The 20730-nt window shown below is 44.0% G+C and overlaps 1 long non-coding RNA gene across 2 annotated transcripts; it reads right to left on the reverse strand.

The window, feature by feature from the left end:
• Window positions 1-1348: 1348 nt before the first annotated feature.
• Window positions 1349-19425, reverse strand: LOC140730213 (uncharacterized). Of its 2 annotated transcripts, XR_012099538.1 has the most exons (3): window positions 17638-19425; window positions 15773-15926; window positions 1349-1777 (listed from the first exon to the last, which is right to left on the reverse strand). It is a non-coding gene; the product is annotated as an uncharacterized lncRNA (long non-coding RNA). The 2 variants fall into 2 exon arrangements; XR_012099537.1 differs by lacking the exon at window positions 17638-19425 and having other exon boundaries at window positions 15773-16514.
• Window positions 19426-20730: the final 1305 nt, after the last annotated feature.

Here is a 20730-nt window from a genome sequence, read left to right on the forward strand (position 1 = left end):
TTACACAGGTTGCTAGGGTGGCTAGGAAGGGTAAAGCATGCTTGTATTTATTAGAAACATAGAAAACCTACAGCACAATACAGGCCCTTTCGCCCACAAAGTTGTGCAGAACATGTCCCTACTTTAGAAATTACAGGGCTTACCAATAGCCCTCTATTTTACTAAGCTCCATATACCTATCCAAAAGTCTCTTAAAAGACCTTATCGTATCTGCCTCCACCACTGTTACTGGCAGCCCATTCCACGCACTCACCACTCTCTGAGTGGAAAACTTACCCCTGACAACTCCTCTGTACCTACTCCCCAGCACCTTAAACCTGTGTCCTCTTGTGGCAACCATTTCAGCCCTGGGAAAAAGCCTCTGACTATCCACATGTTCAATGCCCCTTATCATCTTAGTCAGGGCACTGAGTTCATAGGTCAGTGAGTTATGCAGAGACTGACAAGGTTCTGCAGAACTTTCAAGCCACACACATGATGCTGGAGGAACTCAGCAGGGAAGCAGCATCTAGGGATGGAAGTGAACGGTCGGTGTTTCAAACTGAGACTCTTCATCAGGACTGGAAAAGAAGAGGACAGAAGCTGGAACAAAAGGGTATGGGAAGAGGGGAGAAAAGGAGCTGGCTGGTGGGGGTAGGGGAGAAAGGGAATGATGTGAAAATCTGGGAGGTGATAGGTGGAAGAGGCAAAGAGCTGAACGAGATGAAATGTGATAGGAGATATTAAATGGAGGGAGGTGGGAAATAAGAGAGAGACTTGCCCATTAACAATAGTGGTGTTTAACAGAATCTTAGAGAAGTCATACAGGTGTGCAGAGATTGGGGGGGGGGGGGGGAGAGGGCTATTGTGCAGCCAGAAGGGATTTGATTAGTGAGGTGTCTGGTTTAAATCAGCACTTCATGGGTCGACCCTGTTCTATGGATCGGTGACTACACTGGATACAGATTGGTGAGCATATTTCACAATGGGAAAAGATAGGAGATACCCTGAAAGTAATCATTCTCGCTGAGTACCAGCTGTGGGTTGGGCGATAGGTTGTTCAGTGATTGAATTTTGCAGGAGAGGAAAATGGCCACTGGCGCAGAAGGGGAATTGAGACCTGGCTGAGGGGACGTAAGGAAATTCTTGCACCAGAGGGTGGTGAATCTGTGGAATTCATTGCCACAGACAGCTGCAGAGGTCAAGTTACTGGGGTGGGTACATTTAAAGCTTATGGTACAGATCATTCATGGGCCTGGTGAATGGGGGTAGGATTGGAGGGGCCAAGTGGTCTGCACTACTTGTGCTGTCGTGTTTCACACCAAGGTCATGAACTAACAGAGGTAAGCAGACACTGCTAAGACTGTGATATTTTGCAAAGAAAAACTTTATTTTTCAGTTTACCAATTGCTCAATTAATACATTGATGGCAGGTCCTATCTTTTACACCCAGCTAGCTTTTTCACTCAGCTCCATCACTGGTGCTAAGGGTTGACTTCCTGGCTATCTCTTGATGATTAAGTTCCGATCAAGGAGGTTGGTCTCTATGCTTTCAAAGAGCTTGGTCCCCTTGTCAAGGTTATATCCCTGCCCAATGCTTGGTCCATTTGAAAATCTTGCCGAAAATTGTTTTCATATTAATCGTCATAGTCAATTATTTCATTCTCAGTTCCTCTCTTCCCCTTTTTTTCTTCTTTTTTTTCTTCTTTTCTTCTAGTGGTCTTCCTCAGCGGAAATATTCCATCTCATATTGCCTTTTCCCCTTCAGGTTGGCATCTCTGCAGCCATCAACACATGCCTGCGGACAAATGAATACAAAGATCACTTTCAACACTGTATGGCATTCCCAGCAATCTTTTAGGAAGAAAACTTGATAATGGACAAGGGAGACATCTAGAGAGCAATCCCAGCAGAAAGTAGGGAGTGGGGTGGAGGGAGGAACTAAAAGTGTGCTTGTGATGATGGTGGAAATGACAAAGAATGAAGTTCTGGATATGGTTGTATGGGGTGTTTGGTATGGACAAGAGGAACCTGTTATGATGCAGTGAGGGCACAGTTTAAGTGAGAGGTGTATTGGAATTGGTTGACACATATATGTAGATACAGTGAAAAGCTTCTCTTGCAAACTGTTCATCTAGATCAGATCATTACGCAGTGTGATGAGGCACTGGGTGTTGACTGCATCCACTTCAGCAAGACATTTGCAAAGGTCCCGGATATGAGTTTGGTCAAAAAGCTTCAGTGACTCGGCATTCAGCATGAGGTAGTAAATTGGATTAGACATTGGTTTTGTGGGAGAAGCCAGAGACTGGTAGCAGATGGTTGCCTCTCTGAATGGAGGACAGTGGCTCGAGGTGTGCCGCAGGGATTGGTGCTGGGCCAAATGTTGTCTGTCATCTATATTGATGATCTGGATGATAATGTGGTCAACTGGATCAGCACGTTTATGGATGAAGTAAAGATTGGGGTGCAGTGGACAGTGAGTTAAGTCTATCAACGCTTGCAGAGGGATCTGGATCAGCTGGAAAAATGGGCTGAAAATGTCAGGTGGATTTTAATGCAAACAAGTGCAAGGTGTTGCAGTTCAGTAGGACCAACCAGGGAAGGTCTTATACAGAGAAGAGAAGCGTACTGTGGAGTGTGGTAGAAGTGGGAATAGAGGTACATATTTCATTGAAAATAGTGTCAGAGGTAGATAGGGTCGGAAAGAAAGCTTTTGGCACACTGGCCTTCATAACTCAATGTACCGAGTACAGGAAATGGAATGTTATGTTCAACTCGTATAATCTTGTATAATGAACTCCTAATCTGGAGCATTGTAAGCAATTTTGGTTACCTACGTGCCTACAGGAAAGATGTAAGCAAGGTTGAAAGAGTACAGAGTAAATTTACAAGGATGTTGTCGAGATATAAGGAAAGATTAAATGGGTTAAAACAGCATTCTTCAGGATGTAGAAGATTTAAAGGATATTTGATAGGAGTTTGCTACACTATGAGTGTTATAGATTGTGTATATACAAGTATGCTTTTTGTACTGAGGTTGGGTGGTGCTTCAACCAGAGGTCATGGGTTAAGCTTGAAAAGGTGAGACATTTAAGAAGCATATGAGGTGAAATTTCTTTGCTCAGAGGGTTGTAAGAGTGTGGAAAGAAGCTACCAGCACAAGTGATGCATGCAAGCTCAATGTCAACCATTTGCAAAGTTTGGTTAGGTACATGGATGGAAGGGGTATGGAGGGCTATGGTCCCAGTGCAAGTAGGCAAATGGTTTTGGAATGGACTAGATGGGCTGAATGGTCTGTTTCCGTGCTGTAGTGTTCTTTAGCTCTCTGCTTATCACCTTTTTGGGGCTGTACTGCAAGCCCCAATGACCAACAGAAATTAGAGCAGGGAGATTGCAAGAAGTATTGGCTTGTGATGGTGGAGCTTTTAACTTTCCTAACCGAGTCTGGGATTGCCATAGTGCTCAAGACTTAGTTTGGGTAGACTTTGTTCAACAATGTTTCCTCGGCCAATATATCGTGGCCTTTTACTGGACAGAAGGTAAGTTTGACCTTCTCCTCGGAAATAGGTCAGGACAAGTGGGTGAGGATCAGGCTGATGATCACTGACATTTGTTGTTTTGCTGCAACCATACCATGCAATACACATAAAAATAGACTAAGTTACAATAATAGATACAAAATAAATCAATAATGTCAAGAAGAGCCATTTAGTGAGGTAGTGTTCACGGGATCTTGGACCATTCAGAAATCTGATGGCGGAGATGAAGAAGCTGTTCCTAAACTGTTGAGAGTGTGTGTTTTTTATTTATTTAGAGAAACAACACAGAATGGTCCTTCTGGCCATTTGACCACACCACCCAGAAACCGCAACAATCCCAATTTAACCCTATCCTACTGATGGTACAACTATTACACTGACCAACTAACCTACCACTACGTCTTTGGACTGTGGGAGGAAATAAGAGGACCTTGAGAGAACCCAGCATTTCAGGGGGAAGATGTACAGAGACTCGGCTCCCTGCATTCCTACTTCCTCTCATAGGCCCTTTCAGCTCATGAAACACAGCAATCCGTTTCCCATCTATTTAACCCTAGCTGAATAATAGTACAATTTATAATAATCAACTAACATTCTAACCAGTACATCTTTGGAATGTGTGACGAAACCAGAGCACCTGGAGGAAATCATAACTGTCATTGGAAGAACCTACAAACTCCTTATGGAATGGTACAGTAATTGAACTCCGAGCTCCAGAACACCCCAAAATGAAATAACGTCATGCTAACGACTATGCTACTATTGTGCCTTGAATTGGGATGATGTTCTTGGGCTTTGCGGAAAAAGAGGTAACCTTAACAAATGGAATCCTTGCAAGGTTCACTGCGTGGACTCTTTTTTTCTTTTACATAGCAGTCTTCTCCCCAATAAACTTTCACACCCTGACTAATGAAGAACTTATCAACTTCCACCTCAAATACATACAACAACTTTGCTTCCTCAGCTGCCCGTGACAATGAATTCCACAGATTCACCACTCTCTGGCAAAACAAGTTCCTTCTAATCTTGTAATATTGTATGGAACTGTTCCTGTCCGTGTACCTGTCCAAATGTCCTTGTATTTGAACTAATATCTCATTAAAACCATTCCTGTCCATGTGCCTGTCCAAATGTCCTTGTGTTTGACCTAATATCTCACTAAACTAATGTTGAAATACAATGTTGGAAAGCATATAGTCATGTACTTTGGTGGAAGAAATATACAGGCAGACTATTATATAGATGGGTGGAGCATTCAAAATGCAGAGATGTAAAGGGACTTGGGAGTCCTTGTGTAAAATACCTGAAATGTTAACCTCCAGGTTGAGTCAGTTGTGAAGAAGGCAAATGCAATATTGACATTCATTTCTAGAGGTATAGAACATAAGAGCACGGACGTGATGTTGAGGCTCTATAAGGCACTTGTGAGACCACACTTGGAGTATTGTGTGCAGTTTTGGGCTCCTTATTTTAGAAAGCATATAATGACATTGGAGAGGGTTCAGAGAAGATTCACGGGAATGATTCTAGTAATGAAAGGGTTCCCGTATGAGGAACATCTGGCAGCTTTTGAGCTGTATTTCCTGGAGTTCAGGAGAATGAGGGGGGATCTAATGGAAAATTCTGAACATTCAAAGGCCTGAACAGATTAGATAAAGCAGTTATTTCACATGGTAGGTGACTCCAGGACAAGAGAGCATGACCTCAAGATTGAAAGACGTCCTTTTAGAACTGAGATGCGGAGAAGTTACTTCATTCAGAAGGTGGTAAATCTGTAGAATTTGTTGCCATGAGCGGCTGTGGAGGCCAGGTCATTGGATATATTTAAGGCAGAGATAGAGAGGTTCTTGATTAGCCAGGGCATCAAAAGGTATGGGGTGTGGGGAGTGGGGATGACTGGAAGAATTAGATCAGCCCGATTGAATGGCAGAGAGGCCTCAATGGGCAGAATGGACAGCTTCTGCTCCTATATCTCATGGTCTTATGGTGTAAACAGTTCCCATCCGTGTAGCTGTCCAAATGTCCTTCTGTTTGACCTAATACCTCGCTAAATGGTTCCCATCAAATGTCAGAGTGTTGGAACTAGTATCAATATTCTTACACATAAAGTGTGAAAGAGAGATGAGAGTGGATATTGGACCACTGGAAAACAATGCTGGAGAGGTATTAACAGGGAACAATGTAATAGAGGACGAACTGAATAAATATTTTGCATCAGTCTTCACGGTGTAAGACACTAACAGTATGGTAGAAATTCCAGATATTGGGGGCATGGAATGTGTGAAGTTACTATAACTATAACTATAGAGAAGGTTCTTGGGAAACTGAAAGGAACTGATAGATGGATAGTATAGAAAGTAGTCACACCAAGGCTTCGGGAGACAGATAAGTGGGTAACAGTCAGGAGAGGGAAGGGCAAGACTCAGATACTTGAGAGTAACCCTGTGGCTGTCCAGCCTGAACAATGATTAATTCTGTTTGAGTACTGTTGGTGGGTGGGGGGGGGATGGCCTACCTGGGGGAAGCAACATTGGCCACGCGTCTGGCACAGAGTTTGGCCCTGTGACTCAGAAGGGTAGGGAAAGGAAGAGGATGGCAGCAGTGATAGGGGTCTCTATAGTTAGGGAGTCAGACAGACGATTCTGTGGAAACAAGAAAGAAACTAGGATGGTAGTTTGCCTCCCAGGTGCCAGGATCCGGTATATTTCAGATTGCGTCTACGATATCCTGCAGTGGGAAGGAGAACAGACAGTGGTTGTGGTATATATTGGTACCAATGACATAGGTAGGAAAAGGGAGGAGATCCTGAAAACAGACCACAGGGAGTTAGGAATAAAGTTGAGAAGCAGGACCACAAAGGTAGTAATCTCAGGATCACTGCCTGTGCCACATGACAGTGAGTATAGGAGTAGAATAAGGTGGAGGATAAATGCATGGCTGAGGGATTGGAGCAGGGGGCAGGGATTGAGATTTCTGAATCATTGGGACCTCTTTTGGGGCAGGCGTGACCTGTACAAAAAGGACGGGTTGTACTTGAATCCCGGGGGACCAATATTGTGATGGAGAAGTTTGCAAAGGCTGTTGGGGAGGGTTTAAACTGGAATTGCTGGGGGGTGGGAACCGAATAGAAGAAATGCAGGAAGAGGCGGTTGGCTCACAAATAGAGAAAACTTGTAGAAAGTGCAAGAGGGAAGATAGGCAGGTGATGGAGAAGGGACGTATTCAGTCCGATGGATTGAGATGTGTCTACTTCACTGCAAGGAGTATTATGAACAAAGCGGATGAGCTTAGAGCATGGATTAGTAACTGGAGCTATGATGTTGTGGCCATTACAGAGACTTGGATGGTGCAGGGGCAGGAATGGCTACTTCAAGTGCTAGGCTTTATATGTTTCAGAAAGGATAGGGAGGGAGGCAAAAGAGGTGGGGGCATGGCACTGTTGATCCGAGATAGTGTCATGGCTACACAAAAGATATGTCATTGAGGGGTTGTCTACTGAGTCTCTGTGGGTGGAGATTGGGAACAGGAAGACTCAATAACTCTACTGGGTGTTTTTCATAGACCACCCAATAGTAACAGGGACATCGAGGAGCAGATAGGGAGACAGATTCTGGAAAGGTGTAATAACAGGGTTGGTATGATGGGAGATTTTAATTTCCCAGATATTGATTGGCATCTCCCCAGAGCAAGGTGCTTAGATGGCGTGGAGTTTGGTAGGTATGTTCAGGAAGGTTTCTTGACACAATATGTAGATAAGCCTACAAGAGGAGAGGCTGTACTTGATTTGGTATTGGGAAATGAATCTGGTCAGGTGTCAGATCTCTCAGTGGGAGAACATTTTAGAGATAGTGATCACATTCTATCTCCTTTACTATAGCATTGGAGAGGGGTAGGACCAGACAAGTTAGGAGAGAGTTTAAGTGGAGTAAGGGGAAATATGAGGCTACCAGGCAGGAACTTGGAACATAAATTGGAAACAGATGTTGTCAGGGAAATATACGGCAGAATTGTTGCAAACGTTCAGGGGACATTTGCATGGAGTTCTACATAGCTACATTCCAAAGAGACAGGATGGTATGGAACCGTGGTGTACAAGGGCTATTGTAAATCTAGTCAATAAAAAAAGAAAAGCTTATGAAAGGTACAAAAACTAGGTTATGATAGAGATTTTGAAGATTATAAGGCTAGCAAGAAGGAGATTAAGAATGAAGTTAGGAGATCCAGAAGCAGTCATGAGAAGGCCTTGGCGGACAGGATTAAGGAAAACTTCAAGGCATTCTACAAGTATGTGAATAGCAAGAGGAAAAGACATGAGAGAATAGGACCAATCAAGTGTGACAGTGTAAAAGTGTGTATGGAACCAGAGGAGACAGCAGAGGTACTTAATGAATACTTCGCTTCAGTATTCACTACGGAAAAGGAACTTGGTGATTGTAGGGATGATTTACAGTGGACTGAAAAGCTTGAGATTATAGATATTAAGAAAAAGGATGAGCTGGAGGTTTTGGAAAGCATCAAGTTGGACAAGTCACTGGGACAGGATGAGATGTACCCCAGGCTACTGTGGGAGATGAGGGAGAAGATTGCTGAACCTCTGTTGATGATCTTTGCATCATCAATGGGAATGGGAGAATTTCCAGAGGATTGGAGGGTTGCGGATGTTGTTCCCTTATTTAAGAAATAGCGTAGGGAGAGCCCTGGAAATTATAGATCAGTGAGTCTTACTTCAGTGATTGGTAAGTTGATGGAGAAGATCCTGAGAGGCAGGATTTATGAAAATTTGGAGAGGCATAATATGATTAGGAATTGTCAGCATGGCTTTTTCAAAGGCAAGTTGTGCCTTATGAACCTCACTGAAATTTTTGAGGATGTGACTAAACACATTGATGAGGGTAGAGCAGTAAAGGTAGTGTATATAGATTTCAGCAAGGCATTTGATAAGGTACCCCATGCAAGGCTTATTGAGAAAGTAAGGAGGCATGGGATCCAAGAGGACATTGCTTTGTGGATACAGAACTGGCTTGCCCACAGCAGCCGAAGATTGGATGCAGACAGGTCATATTCTGCATGGAGGTCTGTGACCAGTGGTGTGCCTCAGAGATCTGTTCTGGGACCCCTACTCTTTGTGATTTTAACAAATGACCGGGATGAGGAAGTGGAGGGATGGGTTAGAAAGTTTGCTGATCACACAACGGTTGGGGGTCTCAACGATTGTGCGGAGGGCTGTCAGAGGTTACAGCGGGACATTGATATGATGCAAAACTGGGCTGAGAAGTGGCAGATGGAGTTCAACCCAGATGTGTGAGGTGGTTCATTTTGGTAGGTCAAAGATGATGGCAGAATATAGCGTTAATAGTAAGACACTTGGCAGTGTGGAGGATCAGAGGGATCTTGTGGTCTGAGTCCATAGGACACTCAAAACTGCTATGGAGTTTTGTGGTTAAGAAGGCATACAGTGCATTGGCCTTCATCAAACATGCGATTGAGTTTAAGAGCTGAGAGGTAATGTCATAGCTATATAGGACCCTGGTCAGTCTCCACTTGGAGTACTGTGCTCAATTCTGGTCGCCTCACTACAGGAAGGATGTGGAGACCATAGAAAGGGTGCTGAGGAGATTTACAAGTATGTTGCCTGGATTGGGAAGCATGCTTTATGAGAATAGGTTGAGTGAACTCGGCCTTTTCTCCTTGTGCGGCGGAGGATGAGAGGTGACCTGACAGTGGTGATGATGAGAGGCATTGATCATGTGGAAAGTCAGAGTCTTTCTCAATGGGCTGAAATGGCTAGAATGAGAGGGAACAGCTTTAAGGTGCTTGTAGGTAGGTACAGAGGAGATGTCAGGGGTAAGTTATTTTATGCAGAGGGTGGTGTGTGCATTGAATAGGCTGTCAGCAAGAGACTCCTGGATTGGTACATGGAGCTTAGAAAAATAGAGGGCTCTGGGTAACCGTAGATAATTTCTATAGTAAAAAGACGTTTGGCATGCCTTTGTGGGCTGTAGGCTTTCTATGTTTCTATGTCTGAAGATGGATAAGTCACCTGGACGAGAAGGTGTACAACCTAAGGTTCTGAAAGAGTTGGTGGAAGAGATCATGGAGGCATGTGTAATGATCTTTCAACAATCGCTAGTTTCTGGGATGGTTCTGGAAGATTGGAAAATTCCAAATTCTTACACCATTCTTCAAAATGGTAGAGGCAGAAGAAAGATAACTATAGGCCAGTTAGTCTGATCTCAGTGGTTGCGAAGATGATGGAGTCAATTATTAAGGATGCGTTCTCAGCATACTTGGAGGCACATGATAAATTAGGCCATTGTTGACATGGTTTCCTCTAGGGAAAACATTGCCTGACAAATTTGGTGGAATTCTTTGAAGAACAAACAAGACAAAGGAGAACTGGTTGATGATGTGTCTTTGGATTTTCAGAAGGCATTTGACCAGGTGACAAATATGAGGCTGATTTTCAAGTTACGAGCCTATTATATTACAGGGAAGATTCTTGCATGGATATAGCAGTGGCTGATTGGCAGCAGGCAAAGAGTGGGACTAAAGGGAGCAAACATGAGGAAATCTGCAGATGCTGGAAATTCAAGCAACACACACAAAATGCTGGTGGAACGCAGCAGGCCAGGCAGCATCTATAGGAAGAAGTACAGTCGACGTTTCGGGCTGAGACCAGTTGCTTGGATGTGTCAGTAGCACAAAAAAATCTGTGGAGAAACTCAGCAGGCCAGGCAGAATCTATGTCCGTGCATCTGAAACTGGTTAAAGTGGGCAGTACAGTAGTACAGTGCTTTACATGATGGCAATCACCAATTACGCTTCAATTCCCAACTCCGCCAGGAAGGAGCTTCAACATTCTGCCCGTGGCCGTGTGGGTGTTCCGGTTTCCTCCCACATTCCGAAAATGCACGGATTAGGGTTAATTTGTTGTGGGCATGCTATGGTGCTAGACGGGCTTAGACAGAGTGGACTTGGAGAGGATGTCTCTTAGAACAGAGATGAGGAGGAATTTCTTTAGACAGAAGGTGGTGAATTCATTGCCATAGTAGCTATGGAGTCCAGGTCATTGGGTATATGTAAAGTGGAACTTGAAAGCTTCTGGATTAGTCAGGGTTATGTAGAGCAGGCAGAAGAATGGGGCTGGTGGGGCTAATAAAAGGCCGCACTGGGAGCACCGGACGCAGTATATCACACCAGCTGACTCACAGGTGAAGTGTCACCTCCAGGTGAGGTGACCCGACGCAGACTGGGAGACCGTTATGCTGAACGCCTACACTCTGTCCGCCAGAGAAAGTAGGATCTCCCAGTGGCCACACACTTTAATTCCATGTCCCATTCCCATTCTGATATGTCTATCCATGGCCTCCTGTACTGTCAAGATGAAGCCACACTCGGGCTGGAGGAACAACACCTTATATTCTGTCTAGGTAGCCTCCAAGCTGATGGCAAGAACATTGATTTTTCTAACTTCCGTTAATCCCCCCTCCCCTTCATACCGCATCCCTTATTTATCTATCTATCTATCTATCTATCTGTTTATTTATTTATTTATTTCCCATCCCTCCCCCTTTTTTCATTTTCTCTCTCTGTCCCTCTCACAATCACACCTTGCCTGCTCTCCATCTCCCTTTGGTGCTCTACTCCCCTTTCTTTCTCCCTAGACCTCCCATCCCATAATCCTTTCCCTTCGCCAGCTGTGTATCCCTTTTGTCAATCAACTTTCCAGTTCTTCGCTTCACCCCTCCCCCTCTGGTCTTCTATCATTTCAGATCTTCCCCGCCCCATCCCACTTTCAAATCTCTTACTATCTTTTCTTTCAGTTAGTCCTGACGAAGGGTTTTGGCCCTAAACGTCGACTGTACTTCTTCCTATAGATGCTGCCTGGCCTGCTGCATTCCACAAGCATTTTGGGAATAAGGGGACTGCAACAGATTTGGAGAATGGGCAGAGAAATGGCAGATGGAATACAATGTCGGGAAGTGTTCGGGCTTGCACTTTGGTCGAAGTAATGGAAGGGTTCTGACCGAGGGTGTCGGCCCGAAACTTCAACAGTGCTTCTCTCTATAGATGCTGCCTGGCCTGCTGTGTTCCACCAGCATTTTGTGTGTGTTGCTTGAATTTCCAGCATCTGCAGATTTCCTCGTGTTTGCTAATAAAAGGGCTGACTGTTTTCTAAATGGAGAGGAAATGAAAAAACGGAGGTGCAAGGGGACTTGAAAATCAATGTGCAGGGATCCCCCAAAGGTCAATTTGCAGGTTGAGTTTGTGGTGAGGAAGGAAAATGCAATGTTAGCATTCATTTCAAGAGCACTAGAATATAAAAGCAAGGATGTAATATTGAGATTTTAGAAAGCCTCACTTGGAGTATTGTGGGCAGTTTTGCACCCCTTATCTCAGAAAGAATATGCTGAGACTGGCGAGGGTTCAGAGGAAGTTTGTGAAAGTGATTCCAGGTTTGAATGGCTTGTCATATGAAGAGGTCTGATGGCTTTGGGCATGTATTCACTACAATTCAGAAGAATGAGCGGTGATCTCATTGAAATCTATTGAATGATGAATGGCCTTGATATTGTGGCTGTAGAGAGGATGCTTCCTTTGGCGGGAGAGCCTAAGACCAGAGTACACAGCCTCAGATTAGAGAGGCATGGTGCTGGAGCAGAGGTGAGGAAGAACCTCTTTAGCCAGAGAGTGGTTAATATGTGGAATTCTTTGCCATAGGCAGCTGTGGAGACCAAGTCTTTATATATATTTAAAGCAGAGGTTGATAGATTCTTGACTAGACAGGGCATGAATGGATACGGAGAGAAGGCTGGAGATGGGGCTTTGAGGAAAATTGGTTCAGCCATGATGAAATTGGTGGAGCAGACTCAATGAGCCAAATGGCCTATTTCTGCTCCTTTATTTGTGGTCATGAGGTCTAAACTGTTCCTGTTTCAACTATCCTTCTGTTTGATCTAATATTGTACTCAATGATTCCTGCCAATATATTTGTCCAAATGTCTTTGTGTTTGACCAAATATCCCAATAATTCATTCCTGCCATATACCTGTCAAACGATCCTTCTGTTTGATCTAATATTGTACTCAGTGATTCCTGCCAATATATCTGTCCAAATGTCTTTGTGCTTGACCTAATATCTAGCTAAACCACTGAAATGTTAAGAGAGTCATGGAACATTTTAACATGCTGGTCAATTGGGAAAATCAGAATGGCAATGTATCTCAAGAGAGTGAGTTTGTTGAATCCCCCGAGGTGGCTTTTTAAGGTGGTTTGTCATTGAGCATACTGCATTGCATGTTATGTAATGAAATGGAAGCAATTAGGGAGGTAGAGATCACAATATGATTGAGTTCAACTTGAAATTTGATAGGGAGAAATTAAAGTCTGATGTAGCAGTGTTTCAGTGGAGTAAGGGAAATTACAGTGGTATGAGAGAGGAGTTGGCCAAAGTAAATTGGAAGGAGCTGCTGGCAGGGATGTCAGCAGAGCAGCAATGGCCTGAGTTTCTGGGGAAAATAAGGAAGGTGTAGGATAGATGTATTCCAAAGACAAATAAATACTCTAATGACAAAATAGTACAACCGTGTCTGACAAGGGGCATTAAACCTAATGTAGAACTGAAAAAGAAGGCATACCATAAACCAAAAATTAGTGGGAAGACAGAGGATTTGGAAGCTTTTAAAAACATACAGAAAGCAACTAAGAGACTCATTAGAAGGGACAAGCTGAAATATGAAAGCAAGCCAGTGAACAATATCAAGGTGGAAAGAAAAAGCTTTGGAGAATGGGCAAGAAAGTGGCCACCAAAATATAATGTTGGAAAATGCATGGTCATGGACTTTGGTAGTAGAAATAAATGTGCAGACTATTTTCTAAACGGGGAGAAAATCCAAACATCTGAGACGCAAAGAGTCTTGGGAGTCCTTGTACAGAGCAACATGAAGGTTAACTTGCAGGTCGAGTTGGTGGCAAGGAAGGCAAATGCAATGTTAGTATTCATTTCAAGAGGTGTAGAATACAAGAACAGGGATATGTTGCTGTGTCTATAAGTCCAATAAGGCATTTGTGAGGCCTCACCTTGAGTATTGTGAACAGTTTTGGGTTCCTCAACTAAGAAAAGTTGTGCTGACATTGGATCGGATTCAGAGGAGGATCACAAGGATGATTGCGGGAATGAAAGGGTTATCATATGAGGAATGTTTGATGACTTTGGGTCTGCACTCGCTGGAATTCAGAAGGATGAGGGCAGGATCTCATTGAAACCTTTCAAATGTTGAAAGGCCAAAACCAGAGTAGATATGGAAAGGATATTTCCCATGATGAGAGAGTCCAGCACAAGAACGCACAGACTCAGAATAGAGGGGCGTCATTTAAAATAGAGATAGGGAGCAATTTCTTTAGTCAGAGGGTGGTAAATTTGTGGAATCTGCTACCACAGGCAGCTGTGGAGGCCAGGTGGTTGGGTGTATTTAAGGTTGAGATTGATTGGTTCTTTCAATCCATGAAGCCATGGAATCAACGGTTACAGAGAGAAGGCTGGGGAATAGGGTTGAGGAGCGATAAAGAAATGGATCAGCCATGATTGAATGGTGGAGCAGACTCGATGGGTCAAATGGCCTAATTCAATTCCTATGTCTCAATGTCATATTGTCTAAACCATTCCTGTTCATGTACCTGTCCAAATGTCCTTGTATTTGATCTAATATCTTACCAAACCGTTCCTGTTTGTGTACCTGTCCAATTATCATTGTTTGATATAATGTCCCACTAAACCATTCCTGCCATGTACCTGTACAAATGTCAGTGTGTTTGACTGAATATTCTACTAAACCATTCTCGTCCAGATACCTGTCCACATGTTCCTTAAACCTACAGTTTTCCAACACGACCTATGAGGGAAAAAAACCCTTGCCTCCAATGTCCTCTTTAAAATCCTATCCTTCCCATCTTCAACCTATGTCCTCAAGTTATAGACTCATACCTTCCCCATCCTGGGAAAAAACTGACTGGGTCCAGAGGAGATTGACGAGAATGATTTTGGGAATAAAGTGGTTACTATGTGAGGAGTGTTTGATAGCATGTGAATCTAGGCTTGCTGGATTTCAGAAGAATGAGGGGCAGGAGGGGGGTTGTCTCTTTGAAACCTTTCAAATATTGAACAGCCTAGATAGAGTGGATGTGAAGAGAAAGTTTCTAATATTGGCAGAGTCCAGGTCCAGAGGGCACAGTCTCAGAATACAAGGACATCTTTTCAGAACAGAGATCAGTGAGAATCTCTTTCGCTGGAGGGTACTGAATCTGTGGAAATTGTTCCATCAGGCAGCTATGGAGGCAAAGTCATGGTATTGGAAGTGGAGGCTGATAGTTTCTTGATTAGTCAGGACACCAAAGGGAGAAGGAGGGAAAATGAAGTTGAGAGCAACAATAAATCAGACATGATGGAATGGCAGAGCAGGCTTGATGGGCTGAATGGCCTAATCCTGCTCCTCTATCTTATGGACTTCCTATGCCTTTGGTAACATTATAAACCTCTATAAGGTTATCCCTCAGCCACCTTTGCTCAAGGCAACATGGTTTCTTCTGCACACACCCTAGCTAATTCCCAAGCTTCCAACACACAGGTCTGGTCTTACCAATGTCCTGTACATCTGTAAAATTATGTCCCAACCTTTGTATTGAGTGTCCAGTTCAATGAGGGTAATCCTGAGAGTAAATACCAACAACACAAGAGATTCTGAGATGCTGGGATCGCGAGCAAAACTCACAAAATGATGGAGCATCACAGCAGCTAGGCAGCATCTATGGGAATGAATAATCAGTCGATGTTTCAGGCTGTGACACTTCATGGGGACGTGAAAGGAACAGGGAAGAAATCAAACTAAGTAGGAGAATAAGCCAGAGGCTGATGGGGTGATGGGGAGGGTGGGTGAAGTGGGAAGCTGGGAGGTGATAAGTGGGAAAGGTGAAGGCTGAAGAAGACATCTGATATGAGAGGAGAGTGGACCATGGAGGAAAGTGAAGAAAGGGGGAAGATCCACAGGTGAGGGGTGCACTAAAATGAAGACAATTGGAAATGTAAAGTTCAGGAGAGGAGAAAAGACCTGGGGGAGGCGAGGGTCTGCAGGAACTCAGTCAGTCAGGCAACATCTATGGGAGGGAATAAAGAGTCAATGTCTGGGACCAGGGGCACACCGTGTTCTTTGTCTGCAATCGTGGCCAACAGAGGCTTTGGCTTCACTGCAACTTACCTTCATCTCCTCAAATTTGGACAGATCGGAGCATTTTTTTTCTATTACGCAATTCAGGAAATCACCAGACACAGCCCACAGAGTAAACAGAACAAGCAAGAGACCTCTCCATATCGACAGCCACATCATAAGCAGAAGACAGGATCAGCAGTGTCTACGAGGTTAAAAAAGAAAGCATTCGTCATTAACCCCTCCATTCCAGTGCCCTGTGACACAGACTGTATTCCCACTGACATTAAACCAGCACCCTTACACCATCCTTCAGTGACCCCTCTCTTCCAGCACTCTGTGTCTCTGATGGTATTCCGATTGATGATAATCCAGCACCCTCACAACGTCCATCAGTAACTTCTCTGCCCCAGTGTACTGTGTCACTGATTGACATTAACTGAGCTCCCTCACACTATCTGTCAGTGACTCCTGCTAACTAGCACCCTGTGTCACTTACTGTATCCCCACTGATGTTAATCCAGCTCCCTCAGTGAACCCCACTTCCAGTGCCATATCACAATGAATGTTAATCCAGCTCCCTCAGAGACCCCTCTCACTGACAGAGAGTGAGTAACAGAGAATATTACAGCCCACCTGTGGTAACAACATTTTAACCTACTCCAAGATCAATCTAACCCTGCCCTCCAACATCACCCGGTAATTTTCTATCATCCTGCTGCCCATCGCAGGGTCTCTTAGATCACCCGATTGTAACTGCCCCTACTACCACCCTTGGTGACACATTCCACACACCCACCACTCTTTGTGTAAAAAAAACCCTCCGATACCCCTCCCCTATGCTTTCTGTGAATCACATTAAAATCATGCCTTCTTGGTTAAGTGATTTCTGCCCTGGAAAAATGGCTCTGGTTCTTCACCCCATCTATACTGTTTATCATCTTGTACACTCCTCTCAAGTCACCTCTCACCCTCCTTCACTCCAGAAAGAAAAATCTCAACTTGATTAGCCTATCCTCATAAGACATGCTCTATAATCCAGGCAGCACCCTTGTAAATCTCCTCTGCACACCCTCTAAAGCTTCCAAATCCTTCCTACAATGAGACGACTAAAGCTGAACACAATACCCCAAGTGTGACCTCACCAGGGTTTTATAGAGCTGCAACACCACCTTGAGTTTCTTGAACTCAAGCTACTGGCCAACACACCATATGCTTCCTTAACAACTCTTTTGATTCAGGCAGCAAATTTATAGACGTGGACAACAAGATCCCTCTGTTCATCCAACCTCCCAAAAATCCGGCCGTTAACCCTCCACCATCCAAAGTCAAACACTTCCTATTTTTCTGGGTTGAACTCCATCTGCCACTGTTCAGCCCAGCTCTGCAACCTATCAAAGTCCTGTTGTAACTTATGCCAAACATCTACTCTATCCACAGCACACCAATCTTCATGTCATCTGTAAATGTTTTAACACAGTTTGCTACTTCTTCAGCCCCATCATTTATAAATATCAGAAAGAGCAGGAATCTCAGAACAGATCCCTGTGGAACACGACCGGTCACCGAACTCCAGGCGAACACCACAAAAATATATGCAAGTTGGCGTTGCGATTCATATCGCCAATGTATGGCAGCTCAGAAAAGTGCTCACAATTCACAGTGAGAACATGAACTGATGGGACCTCGAAAGCAAGTCCACAGGCTGTGAAGTCAGTCCAGTACTGTGTGGTGGTGTATAGCACCAAACTGCGGCAGCTCACAATACTATCAGATATTCTACTAGATAATCTCCTTGTGAACTACCATCACTACAAATCGCAGCCTGTACTTTCCCTTTGAGAAACATACTTTTGAACGGTCTAAACAAACTAGCAATTCAGCAACCTTCGCTCTCATAAATACAGATACCGCACCTTGGAGTAGACGACAGGAGACAGGTGAGAGAACGCGCTGGGTCCGGCTTTAAACCATCGGGATCCTGGACTGGCTTCAAAGTTCAAAGTTCGAAGTACAATTTATTAACAAAGTAAGTAAATCATACACAACCTTGATAATCATTTTCTTGTAGGCCCCCACAGGAAAACAAATACAGTGGCAAGCATTTGGTCCATATCGACAGACAAGGAAACTCATCAAACTCAACAACAGTTTTATTGTGATAAACATTAAAACAGACCGGGCACCATGACCCAGAGATAGAGCAGCTCCATCTCATAGACCAGGGAGGGAACCATCACACACCCTGGTCACATGTCATTTCCTTGCATTTTCAGAAGGTATCTGATAAGGTGCCACACGAGGCTGCATAACAAGATAAAATCCCGTGGCACCACAGGACAGATACTGCGGGGATAGAGGAAATGCTGACAGGCAGGAGGCAGTGCATGGGAATAAAAGGGGGCCTTATTCAGTAACTAGTGGTGCAGCTGGACATTGACAATTCAAAAAAATGAGCAAAAAAGTGGCAGATGGAATACGATATTGGGAAATGTATGGTAATACATTTTGGTAAAAGGAACAGTAGTGTGGACTATTATCTAAATGGGGAGAAAATTCAAACATCAGATGTGCAAAGGGACTTAGGAGTCCTCATTCAAGACGACCAGAAGGTTAATTTAAAGGTTGTGCTGTGGTAAAGAAGGCAAATGCAATGTTGGCATTTATTTCGAGGGGAATAGAATATAAAAGCAAGGAGATAGTGCTGAGACTTTATAAGACACTAGTCAGGCTGCACTTGGAGTATTGTCAACTATTTTGGGGCTCATATCTCAGAACAGATGTGTTGTCATTGGAGAGAATCCAGTGGAGGTGCACAAGGATGATTCTGGGAATGAAGGGGTTAACATAGGAGGAGCAGTTGGCAGCTTTGGGCCTGTACTCACTGGAATTTAGAAGAAATGCGGGGTTATCAGATTGAAACCTGCTGAATCTTGAAAAGAACTAGATAAAGTTAATGTGGAGAGGATGTTTCCTAGGTGGGGGTGTCCAGAAGTAGACGGCACAGTCTCAAAATTGAGAGGCAACTGTTCAGAACAGAAGCAGGGAGGATTTTTTTAGCCAGAGAGTAGTGAATCTGTGGAATGTTCTGCCACAGGCTGCAGTGGAGGCCAAGGCCAGTGGTACATTTAAAGTGAAAATTGATTATTTTCTAATTGGTCAGGGCATCAAATGTTATGGCGAGAAGGAAGATTTATGGGGTTGAGTGGCACTCAGGATCAACCATGATGGAATGGCAGAGTAGACTCGATGGATTGAATGGCCTAATTCAGCTACGACGTCTTATGGTCTTACAATTACAGTTAGGGTGACCCACAAATACACAAGCCAATAACTGTTTAATTGAACTTAAAATGTTACAAATGAATGAACTTCCCACTGTAATCCCTCGACCACATTTTAACACAAAACAATAAACAATGCTGGTCATTAGAAATACAGGGCGGGCTGTTGACCACGCTCCCTCCCCCAGAGCATCACAATGCATAGAATTCATGAAAGTCCAGTGTGTAAAAGCAGACAGATCATGTCAATAATAAAATAATGAACAAATAATACATAGAACATGAACTACAGGGAACCCAAAAGTGCAACCGCAGTCCAGCACTGAGGTGAGTGAAGGCGGTTACGGTGCCGTTTTGCACACTGGACGTCAGTCAGTCTTTGTTCCGTTCTTTGTGGATATTATTGTATTTCTTTGTTTTCCTGTGGACCTGCAAAAATGAAAATGAATCTTAAGGTTGAATATGGTATAAAAACTTGGACAATGGATGCACTTTGAACTTTTGAACCCTCTGCCTTCTTTTCATCTGCGTTGCCAAGATCCCATAGATCTCGTGCCTCCCAGCTTTCTTATTGACCCTACTAAGGGAACCTTATCAAACGCTGTACTAGAAGCCTTATACAGTCCACCACAGCCACAGCTCTACCTTCATCAATGTGCTTTGTCACATCCTCAGAGAATTCATTCAGGCTCATGAGACACGAGCTGCCCCTCACAAAGCCATGCTGACTATCCCAAAGTCAGACTATGTTTTTCCAAGTGCTCATAAACCTTCTCATCACCTCGTTGTGCTCTATGTTCTAAAAGCTCAAGGCTGAACTGGCGGAGCATGAAGCTGTTCGGGATCTGGATGGACTAATTAACTTAGCTATCCGACTTGATAATTGGATGTCAGAACACCAGCGAGAGTGTTGCGGTAAATTCCCCAGATATGACCACTTCTAACTCTGATCTTCACCCACATTTTCTACTCATCCAAGTACCTCATTGCAAATGTCCATTGCAAACAAGTGACCCCTGGAGAGAGGTGAGAGAGAGAGGGTATGTGAGTGAGGGATGGAGAGAGAGAGGGAGGGGGAGGGGGAGTGCAGGAGGGAGACGGGGAAGGACTGGGACTTTATGGCAGAGATGCTGGACACTTTTGACTTTTTTGTAGGTCAGGAAAATCCAAGGGCCATCTGCTAGAGGGCAAACTTTGTCTGTTCAAAAGTTACCTCTTAGTCCTTTGTAGCTGTCTCTGGTGAGAGACAGCTAGAAAGTTACCTCCTAGTTCTATGACATCTGGGGTATATTTGCTCTCTTTATTGGCCAGGACCACAAGGAACCGGCCCCTCAGGTATTTTTTAGACTGCAGTTGCACCGGTAATTTTTTAGATCTGGGTGTGGTCTGACAAAGGTGAGTCTCAATTTCCAAGTTAGATCATCCTTTGCCAGTCACCACTCTTGAGGGTAGACCATTTGAGCCAGAAAATGTGTGTCATGCTCGTGCTCCCTTTGCTTTTGGATAGGGAACCATTCTGAACTGCTTCAAGTTCACCTTGTCCTTTCCCCTGCGATCAGCGATGTGTGCTTTGCCCACTGCTCTACTTTCTCTACACCCATGAATGTGCAGCTAGACAGAGCTCAAATGCCATCCATAATTTTGCTGATGATATCACCATTGTAGGCAGAATCTCAGATGGTGACAAGAGGGCGTACAAGCTGGAGCTTGTATGCCCTCTGGAGT

This window comes from Hemitrygon akajei, chromosome 7 (genome assembly GCF_048418815.1).
Source record: "Hemitrygon akajei chromosome 7, sHemAka1.3, whole genome shotgun sequence".
Classification (NCBI taxonomy): domain Eukaryota; kingdom Metazoa; phylum Chordata; class Chondrichthyes; order Myliobatiformes; family Dasyatidae; genus Hemitrygon; species Hemitrygon akajei.